We start from the raw sequence: 11638 nt of genomic DNA on the forward strand, positions 1-11638 counted from the left end.
AATTACCAGGCCTCACATAAATGTCAAGATAATTCGTGTGATTAATTATTTTCCTGGAGAGAGATCAGCATTTTGTATAGTTGAGGTTTATTTCTTAGGTGAAGTTAGTGCAGAGGGTTAATATGCCTGCTGCAAAAAACGTGTACACAGTAGATTACAGAGTGGGTATGATGTAAACAGATCAGCAGGTTACTGCTTTCAACATCGCAGTAGTCATAAATGGTTTAGGTTTTTATTTGTGCTTGTACTATCTTTATTTCGTCTAACAGCGTGTCCTGTTGTTACTTGCAATTTATAACTTAAAGTCCTAATATAGAGTAGTGAGCTTTTAACTTTCATCCCAGAACTGCATACACACTGCAAAGCATACATTATTAGAACATTGATTAATGGTGCAAAAAGGGTTAATTTGGCTAGAAATCGATTCTTATTATTAAAGAAAACTCCCAACTATGCTGTTTCTTTTCGACTCTGAGTTTGTGCTTCTCCACACCAAGCACTCTTAAACTATACTGCCTACCAGTATGGATGACATGCGACTCCTACACTTTTAGTCCTTTGGCTTAAGTAACAATTCCTATACACTGATTTACACACGTATGATTGATTGTCTCTGTGTAATGTGTGTGTGATGCAAAGTGCTCGGACACCCTACACTGGTATGAGTGGCGCTATAGAACTAATTCAATGCATCTGAGAGAGTGTGGTTATGGAGACTTGGTCACTGTTAAAGGGTGATAGTGAGAGAATCCGTGGTGGAGGTGGTCATTGGGGGGGCGCCAACAAACATTGTCTCACAGGCCGCCACCAGCACTAAAGCCGGCCCTGGTCCCAAAGGCGAGACCGATTGCATTGCAAATGCTTGTTGTGTTTTTGTAATTATCCTTTGATTACACACAACTTATCAATGTATTATAACCATTTGCAAAAACTGTATCATATTTGTATTTCCTATGTTGAAAAATGGCATCAGTTTGTGTCTCCTTAATGTTTGGCATGAATTGAATGTTGTTGCATTTACGGAATAACCTAGAAAAATTGTAAAATAAATCACAAGAGCCTATGAATTTATTCCGTTGGCTGCTGAATACTTTCAAGTATATAATTATTGGTGTTCTATTCCAGTTAGCTTAGGACCCAAGCCTTCCTTAGGTTACAAGTACCTAGATGTATTAGCATTTTTTCAATAAAAAAATGTATGGGAAATTTTTGTGAGGTAAAAGTCTGCGTAGTACGTGTGGTAGTGATTAATGTAATTAATGTAATTCTGGGATGGGCTGGAAGACAGAAGGCCTAATATTTCTGTTTTCACTAATCAATGTGATCTGGGTTTTGCCAGCAGAGAGCTCTAGCCTGTTGGACCATCTACCTGTGGATGTAAGGCTATGACATGGATGACCACAGCCTCCTCAACCTGCCCAGGATTGGGCAAGTTCTGGATGTCACCTGCCTACATATAACTTTGAAAGCTGTCAACCTGAACTAGGGCTGATAGTGACCGAACAACAAACTGAAATAAGATCAGCGCCAAGACACCATTCGGTATTCGTGCGCTGTATACCTTTATAACATAACATCAGGAAAAATGAGAAGCTCTGGGGGCTCTGGGGCCACTAGCACAATAATCCTTTGTTGCATTGTGCTCACTGATATATTGATACACATTTGTTCCCAACACCTGTTTTGTTCCATTAACATAAAACCACGGAACTTATTTTAGCTTGCATTCAATATTCCATAATCTATCAATCAAAAATCAGAAAAAGGGACTAATGAAATGTGACTTCACATGGGTATCTTCATGCCAGTGTAACCGGTTCATATCTGCCGCCTTATGGCTAGATTTTTGCTACACTCATTCCAGATAAATACTTCAATACATTGTTGAACTTCAAGGCATCATAAGAGCCTGTCATAGCTGACCCATGTCAATGGGACATGCATAGTCATGAACATGTTAGGAGAGGTCTGCAGGATGTCATGGCATTCGAATCCTCATCACCTTATCTGTGTTTCATGGACTGCATCTCTCAATGTTCTCTTTGAGTGATTGCTGCAGGAAGGTTTGAGACCGGAGTGTCCATTAAATGTTAATAATGTTTCAAGAAACTATGGTACATCAAACCTTCATGTATGAAGAACTCCTTGGAGCACAGAATGCTAACTTGCACTTTTGATGTAGTTTCATAGGCACTCATATTTTTGTTTTCCTTTGCATACTTGTCCTTTGAAGACAATGTTCTTTTAGAACATTCCTCAATGTATTCTGTTGATGAAAAATAAATCAACAATGCATCTGAAACCCAATTATAGACCCTGCAGGTACCTGGAAGCTATAATCTCAGGGCATTTGCATTTGTGGATGTGAGTCAAATGTTGAGATGGATTAGAAATTAGAGTATGTCCCTGGGATTTCTGTAAGTGCCACCTGAAATCTCTCAAGCCTTCTTTGGGCCACACCAGGGAGATTCATTAGGGAGGCTTGGAAAAGATAAGGTGTCCCTGATGTAATGTGTCTTTCATAAAAGTAGAGCTATTCAAGTGCCAGGAGCAGAGGGGCAGTGCCCTCGGCTTGGGCACAGCATATATGTCTGAAACAGGGCAGAATGCACACTGCAAGAGGGCATGTTCACATGGAGTCGCAGGGAGGTCACGCACAAGAACAGAGAATTTTAACGTGCTGCTAAGAAATCTGCAAGACAAGACGTGCATTGGAAGAAGATCATAGAGCGAAAAGGTGATCTAGTGCTCTTGGATAAACCACCTAAGATTGTTCATGAGGAAATGGGGCAGTCTGAAGGGCAGTGTGTCAATTAGGTACAAATCAAAGGTAAGTGTGAAGCATGTGGACAAGTGGGACATACACAATGAACACATTCTGATTCAATTGCAGCCACACTGAACTGAATCAAGGGCCATGAGGGTCCTTTCTCTCACTTCATTTCTGTACCTTGAAAGGTAGATACCCAGCTATGTACAGAAAGCTGTTTTTCACTGCAGTTCCATTGGCTGCCTTAGATGGATATTGAGCTGTGATGGGGGGACTTTAAACATATACTTGAAGGTGGTAGAGCACAATGGGAAGGTGCAGCGAGTGGAAGTAGAAGTGTGTCAACAGTGACACAAGCTAATGTCATTCAGGGGAAGCATGTGGGTTCCCCCCTTTGAATTTTATGAAAATAATTGAAAAGAAGGAGGGTTAGGAAGAGCCCCAGGGGTCTGGCTTATGCAATGGAAGAGACCAAGCATTGGCTGCCGCAGGACTGTGTTCATCTGGCGCCATGATAACTGCAAATGAAGATCTCACTGCACCAGTAAGGCTAGATTTGTATAGCGTTACAAACAACTACATCCTGAGAACAAAGCCATACATTAATATAGATGTAAATACAAATACATGTCTGGAGAGGCCAGGCTATACACTGTTTATCGTAAATGAAATGAAAAAATGAAAAACAGCATTTGTAAAGCGCACAGCTATCGCCGGAGAGGTGTCCCGGCGCTGGGGGCCATCGGGAAGATTAAGCGAGCTATTGCCCAGAGTCACATGGTGCTCGGCTAATCTTCCGCTGACACTGGGGATCGAACCATGAACTCCTCCAGAGTGAGGGACCCTGGCCGCTGCGCTACACCTCTCCCACCTTCTCTGATTGCTTGTTGGTGAGATGTTCGGATCCTCAAGCCCTTGTTGGTGAGGTGGTCTTATCTCCTAGCCGCGGTTGGCACAATGGTCTCATTCTCAAACTCCTGTTAGTGAGGCGGTCTTATCTCTGAGCCCTTGTTGGTGAGATGTTCTTATCTCTGAGCCCTTGTTGGTGAGATGTTCTTATCTCGGAGCCCTTGTAGTGAGATGGTCTGATCTACAAGCTCTTGTTGGTGAGGTGGTCTGATCTCCAAGCCATTGATGCTGAGGTGCTCTCATCTCCAAGCCCTGGTTTGGGAGTTAGTCTCATCCCTGGTATTTTGTTGGAGGCCTGGTCTGATCTCCAAGCCCTTAATGATGAGATGCTCTGATCTTCAGGGCTCTAATAGAAATATAACAACTTCAGAAGTCCCTGAGATTCCTGTATGTAATTTAGACATGTATATCACAAATTAACGTGCATTTATAACATTAGTTGCAAAGAATTAGCCTCTGCTACTGCAAAGGTGGGAATGATAACTCTGTGACAGTCCTTCCTGTGATGAAGTGACGCTGTTGCATTGTGTCTCAACTAAACACATCATCTTTATTTTTTGGCACTTTCCCTTCTATTGGTGTTCAAGAGAGGGCGGCTTGGGTGAGCAGCGCTAGTTGGTTGGAACTACACCAAAAATATGTGGCTCACACATGGTTCTGGTGTTGGGGGACTGTGGCAGGACACACCACTGGACGTTACTTCTATGGGGCTTGATTGTGATGCTGGCATGACCGCGTGAGGGTTTCTGTTCCTAGGACCTAACCGGAGTGTAGGGTCAGGCTTAAGAGTTGCAGTGAGTCTTGGGGCCCATATGTACAAACAATACGAATTGTGATTTCCTATTGTGGTTTTCATTGAATTTCAAACAGGAAATCACGATTCCTGATATAGTAAAACTTACAAATGTCAGGTGGCTGTTCCTAATGGTGTGACAAATAGGCCTACCTCATGAAAATTGATGAGTTAGGTCATAATTTGTGATCCATTAATAATTGCAGTAATCAAGTGTATAGTGGCATGCTGGGGCCAGCAGCCAACCATGTCTGTGATTGCTTTTTTATAAAGTATTTTTGAATGTATCCTGTTCTCCTCAAAGGAAAACAGGATGTGATTCAAAAAATCAAATTAAACATTCAAGTTTTATTTTTTAAGAGTTGGCAGTGGAACCTTGTACCAATGGCTGCTCTTACAAAATAGTTTCAGCATTCACAAAGGGGTATAAGTCCGGTGGGGACCCATTCGCATTTGTGGGTGTTGTGTTGGGTGTTCCACAGTAACACCCATTGTATTTGATGCTGCCCCCTATGCACAAGGAAGGCGTACATAGGAGGCAGCGCCACAATTAAGACCAGGAAAATCCTGGCCTTAAGTTGGCGAAACGAGAAGAAATTAATTATTTCTCCTCGTTTTTGCTTTTTCCATGTGTGCTACCTTGTGCAGCACACATGGAAAAAGCAAAATGCCATGGTTTGTTTATGTACAGGAAGGTGTCTCTTCCTATAAATGAACAAACCTTTAAACAAAATAGCATTTTAGAATGTTTTATGTGAAGGAAGGACATCATCCTACACAAAAACAATCCTCCCCTGCAGACAGACACCCTTGCACTCTGGTGCAAGGGTGCCTGCGTTGGCGCTCAGTTGTTAAACTTAGCGCCATCGCAGGGGAGAACGCAAGGCTGCACCACATTCTTGTAAATATGGTGCAGACTTGTGTTTCACAAGTGGTGGAGCACGTCGTTAAGCCAAGGAGGCTAACGGCACGCTCCACCACTTCATTGTACATATCCCCCTGTGTTGTTTAGGGTTTGTAGTCAAAATAACTATTGGGAGTCTTGGGTCAGTTGAAAGACTCAGTGAGGATTGGGTCCACTGTCACTTGTGTTATGCACACTCGGCTGTTGAGCGTTTATGTCCGAAAGAAGTGCCTGAAGTGCAGGGCCAGATGAAAAGGATTAAAAAGTTTTAGTGAGTTTTAGATCCGCTGTTACTTGAGATATGCTCAGTGTGGTGTTGAGGGTCAAGGAAGTGTCTGGAGAGTCAGATGAAAGGGTTTCAGTGTATCTTCATGACCCAGTTGAGAGCTGTGTTTAACACCATCATGGGTCACAGATCTTGTGTGTTGAGAGCTGTGTTTAACACCATCATGGTTCACAGATCTTGTGTGTTGAGAGCTGTGTTTAACACCATCATGGGTTGCAGATCTTGTGTGTTGAGAGCTGTGTTTAACACCATCATGGGTCGCAGATCTTGTGTGTTGAGAGCTGTGTTTAACACCATCGTGGTTCGCAGATCTTGTGTGTTGAGAGCTGTGTTTAACACCATCATGGGTCGCAGATCTTGTGTGTTGAGAGCTGTGTTTAACACCATCGTGGTTCGCAGATCTTGTGTGTTGAGAGCTGTGTTTAACACCATCATGGGTCGCAGATCTCATTTGTTTTTTTCCATCTGAATGAGTGTATATGCCATCCATGTCTACTTTGTAGAAAATTGTGTCAGCTTAAATAGATTATCCTTCCCCTCTTTGGACATTGGGAACCCCGTGGTGCCCGTTTGACCATACTCCCCCTTCCCCCACTTGCTGACCCCAATCAGTCTCTGTCTTGTTTCCATATTTGCCCCAGACTTTCTCCTTGCCTTCTTCCTCCGGTGCTGCCGTCTCACCCTGCCTATAGCTGGAATGCTACAGGACCATATTCATCAAAGTGTAGCACAGCAGAGCAGGTCACCTTGCTGTGCTGAGCTGTGTTACAGGGATAGGGCAGGAATGTGCTGTATTTATCACAACATGGCATCTTCTGCCTTTTCCCAGTGCTGGCACACAATGTACTGCCCAGCGCCAACACAGGCACTCTTGCACGGTGGCGTAAGGGCACCTGCGTTGTAAGAAGGATTGCTTTTGTGCAAGAAGAGGCAACCATGCACAAAGACTATTACCTGAGGCATTTTCAGTTTTCTGTGTGTGCTGAAGCATGCCCTCTTAATAGTGACATGCTTAATCATCGGCACCTATCCACACCCTGGTATGACTGTACAACCAGGGTGGACTCAACCAAAAAAGGTGGGAGATCTTATCTAAATTGTAGCTGGATATGTGCCAGTGATCCAGAAGCTAAGAGATAAAAGCGTGTCTGGGTAAACTCCGGGAATTTCCTGTAATAAGAAGGCATCTCAGACATAACCAAAAACAGAGTTCAGGACCTGGGTTTACCATGATACATTTTTATCTTTTATCTTCTGGATATAAGAACTCCCACCCTTTTTTAGTTGAGTTTGCCCTGGTTGTGCCCTCCTACCAGGGTGTGCATAGGCACTGATGATGAATCATGCCACTATTAGGCGGGTGAGGTATCTACTTCAAAACCTGTAGATTTCCCCCATGACTGTCCTTTTTGACACGTTTATCCAATCTGCCCTTTTGTGTTTGTAATTATATTTGGGGGAATGCAACTAGGATTCCTCTTCTGTCGTTCTCTCATTGTTAATAAAAATCAGAAAATGTGTCAGAATCCACACCCATGCACCACCCATGGAACGTCCTCCTGGGGCACAGTAACGCAACACAAAGGTTTTCCCTGTGCTGCGTTACTGTGAATTTCTCTAGACGATCATGGACAAACAAGTTGGTCTTGCGTGGCTTGACAAATCAGAATTCAAGGGTTATGTTGCTTTTACATTACGCAACGTGGTGCAAAAGCAATGCAACCCTTGATACATTAGGCCCATAGTGTTAAACCTGTACCACAGCATCTCGTACAGAGCAGAGATGGCAGATCTGTGGACTCATTGAAGATATATTTAAAAATCAATGTGATTATATCTTGTATTGCACACTCTGATTGGTTAAGTGTGACTCCCCCTTTAGTGTCTTATGTTGCATCCTCCTGTTGGTTCAGTGTGACCATTTTATTTTATTGTGTCCCACCCTCCTGTAAGTTCAGTGTGACCCCAACCTTTTGTTTTATTGTGTACCAACCTCCAGTGGGTTCACTGTGACTCCCCCCTCTCCTTTTCTTCCGTTGTACCCTCCTGTAGGTTCAATGGGACTACCTCATTCACTATCTTGTGTCTCACCATCCTGTGTGTTCAGCGTTACTTCCCTTTTCAAGTTCTTGTGTAGCATACTTCTGCAGGATGAATGTGACTCCTATTTGATGTCTTGTGCAGAACCTACATTTGTGTTCACTGTGACTCCCATTTTCATTGTCTTGTGCAGCACATTCCTGAAGTTTATTGTAACTCTCCTAGTTTATTAACTCTTGTGCCCCACCCTTCTAGGTATATAGTGTGACTTCAATTTTCGTTGTTGTGGTGCAGCACCCTCCGGTGGGTGCAGTGCAATTCCTACTGTTATTATCTTGTTTAGCATTACCTTCATTCTTTTGTACCACACTCTCCTGAGCGCTCAGTGCGGCTCCTCATTCTGTTAATTTGTGCTGCACACTGTTGTGGGTCCAGTATGACTCCCCTTTACATTGCATTGTACCACAACTTTCTGTTGATTCAGTAAGGCTCACCATTTTATTGTCTTGTGTTACAGAATCCTGTGGCTTCAGTTTGACTTCACCTTTAGAAGTCTTGTGCCACTCCTTTATCTGGGTTCAATAGAACTCCCCCTTTCTTTGTCTTGTGCCGTACACTCCTACAGGTATTGTGTGACTTTCCCTTTTGTTAACTCATATCTTAACCTCCTGTGGGCTGAGTGTGTCCCACCTTTAGCTGTCCTGTGCTGAGCCTTCCTGTTTTGTCAGTGTGAATCCCACTTTCATTATCTTGTGCTGTTTGTGTGTGACCACCTCCTTGTCTTCTTCTGCTCCCTTCTCTGGGTTTAGTGCGATCAACCCTTTCAAAGTCTTGAGCCACATCTTCTTATGGGTTCACCACGACTCACTCTTTTGGAGTCTTGTAGAACTCCCTCCTAAGGATTTATTGTAACTACCTCTTTCCTCGTGCGGCACCCTCCTGTGGGTTCAGAGTTAGTTGCCCTTTCTTTGTCCTGTGCCAATCCATCCAGTGAGTTCTCTGTGACTCTCCCTTTCTTTGTTTTCTGCTTGCACACATGAGGGTTCAGTGTGACTCCTCCTTTTGTTATATTGTCCTGCACCCCCCTGTTGGTTCAGTGTGACTCACGTTGTCCTGTGCCATACACTCCATCGAGTTTCATTTGACTCCCCTTTTCTTGTCTTCTGCTGCACCCTCCTTTGGGCTTAGTGTAATCTACCCTATTAATGCCTTGTGCCACAACAACCTATGGGTTTAGCATGACTCCCTCTTTTGTTGTCTTGTGCAGCACAGTTGTGTGAGTTAGGATTGACTTCCTTTTTAATGTCTTGTGCCACACCCTCCTATGGGTTTAGTGTGACCCTCACCCATTTATTGTCCGGCTCTGCACCCTCCTCTGTGTTTTGTGTGATTCTCTCTTTTACTGTTTTGCATTCTCTCTCCTGTGGGTTTGTTAAAATCTGTAAATATGATGTCAACACATGCCATGATATATGCACGCATAACAACGTTATTGTCAGTGAATTCGATGTCAATGTATGCCATCATGTATGTATGCACAATAAGGATGATGTTGATAAATGCAATATCTATTACGTCAATATATGCCATAACCAATGTATGCATAATCGTGACAGTGTTGATAGATGCAATACCTATGATCACCATGTTGTATGTACACCCAATAATAATCACCATGTTATGTGTACTCACAATCAGGTTCACCATGTTATATGTACTTGCAATTATGATCACCATGTTATGTGGATTCATATTAACAAACTCATACTATTGCTGTCAAATCCACCCGAGATGACCTCCCTGTCGACCCGAAATCAGAAATACGTTATTAGACAGACCCTGCATCACAAACTCAGCACCACCAAGTGACAGGTCACATGTGGGGTTACACGTAGCCCAGAGAAAAACCCGCAAACAGGGAAAACCCTGAATAAGCCCACGGATAGGAAGTTACACCACAAGGGGTCCGAGGAGACTAGCCCCAATACACCATGTTTGGCTGGAGAGGAGCAAGTTCCTAAAACACCTCAAAGTCAGATGTCACATGTACTTAGGAACACACAGCCAACTAGAAATCAGCACACACACTACACATAGTGATCACATGCTCCAAAGGCAGAACATCTGGACATCTACCCCCCAAACCCGCATTGTGCCTACGCAAGGTCGAGAGCCACCTGTGCCCTGAATCAGATAGATGAGTTTATGGTTCTAAGACTAGGCCTGTACTTATTGCTCAACATGAATGTGTAATTGGTGTATTGTACCACAAGAACCACAAGAACTCTATGTAATGCTGGCCTGATGGCTTAGTGGACTAAAGTGTCCACAGTAGGGGCCTGTGTTTCATCTCATGATCACAGATCAAATCCTAGCAGGCCCACTCTGCCTTTCATTCTTCTATTTGTGATAAGATTAGTACCATTGAGTTGAGTAACAATAAATATCTGCTATTCAGCACCAAGATACCATTTGCAGTCGACCTGCATTTTACAAATGCACGTGTTATTTTATGCTGGTCAAAACCTCTGTACACCCAGAGACTCACATCAAATCAAATCAAATCAAATCAGAGACTGTCTTCAGATCCGACTCTGTTGACCCTCTCCTGGCCACTGTATTTAATTGAACCAACTGTTACAGTTTTGTCAAACGCCTCTTGTCATTCCCTTTCTTTATGGTAAATTTATATTCGAGCAACTTTTAATGAGCCATATAAGAGAGATTGGTTCTTTGCAGCAGAAGGATATGGACCCCACTTGGACAGATTCACATCTGCACAACAGGAATGGTGAGCAGAAGCCACAATTGAATGAATGTTCACTGACTCCGCAGGGCAGAGGCCCCACCTGAAGCCGTCGTCTTTGTGTGAGAGACAACATATGATCCATAGCCTCTACATTTGGTGCATGGCAAAGTAGGACCTTTAACTTGAGAGCACCCTGCCACAGAACTATATCTGACACACTGCCTATTTCATGTGTTGGAGTTAGGTCACTGCAAGACAATCTTAGAGGGCATACGGCAGAGGTCTCCCGTTTTCCATAGTACTGGCCTCCACCTTGATCTTATTTTTTAGTTAAAGGAGTTATCTTAGTGCTGTCGGTTTCACATCACTGGTAATATCTAAAAGAAGTGAGAAGTGGTATTCGCCTGACCTCTGTGTGTACCATAGAGTGTAATCCAGATGTTAGGGCACATTGGGATCTTTGAGAATGGGTGTAACTTGTGCTTTGCCAGAGTGGGCCAGTAGTTATCGGGTTGCTCTTCCTTCTCCATACAAATTGCTGCTATCTTTGTCCCCATGCCTATACTGACAGACCATCGGGCTCACCTAGTCCCATGTACCGCTAAAAATCCCATCTTCATCGGGCGGCAAGCGCTAAGAACAGGCTAGGATAATTGTTTGGACACATGTATTTCTTCTGTCTACGTTTTTTTTCCACTTGAATAACTGAGCATGACACAGAGGTTGTTTGGTTGTTGTTGTTTTGTTGTTAAGGCCTTTGTTTTACGTATTATTGATATTGTCGTGCTGTATACTATGACAACTGTGCTTATGTTGAATTTTATGTTGAATGTCATGTTGAATATCATGTTGAATGTGTGTGTGTATGTGTGTGTGTGTGTGTGTGTGAGCGTGAAGAAAACTACCATCATTCTAAAACCATTATCTCATGCTCTTTGCTTTCTTCTGAAATTATTCACACTGTTTTAAATTAACCATTTCACTTTTCAGGTTGTGTTTCTTTATATAAATCTGTTTTTCTTAACAACTCAACTCACAACAAACATTTTTAGCATAATCCCAAGGATACGTTTCCCAAAATAGAGTCAAACGTTAAAATATTTTAGATCTGTAAATGTTAGAAAAATGAACATGTCACCTAAAAAGTTTCCTAAACTCATCATGGGGTCACTCTTTGACCATAAGCA

The sequence above is a fragment of the Triturus cristatus genome, chromosome 6, assembly GCF_964204655.1.
Source record: "Triturus cristatus chromosome 6, aTriCri1.1, whole genome shotgun sequence".
Classification (NCBI taxonomy): Eukaryota; Metazoa; Chordata; class Amphibia; order Caudata; family Salamandridae; genus Triturus; species Triturus cristatus.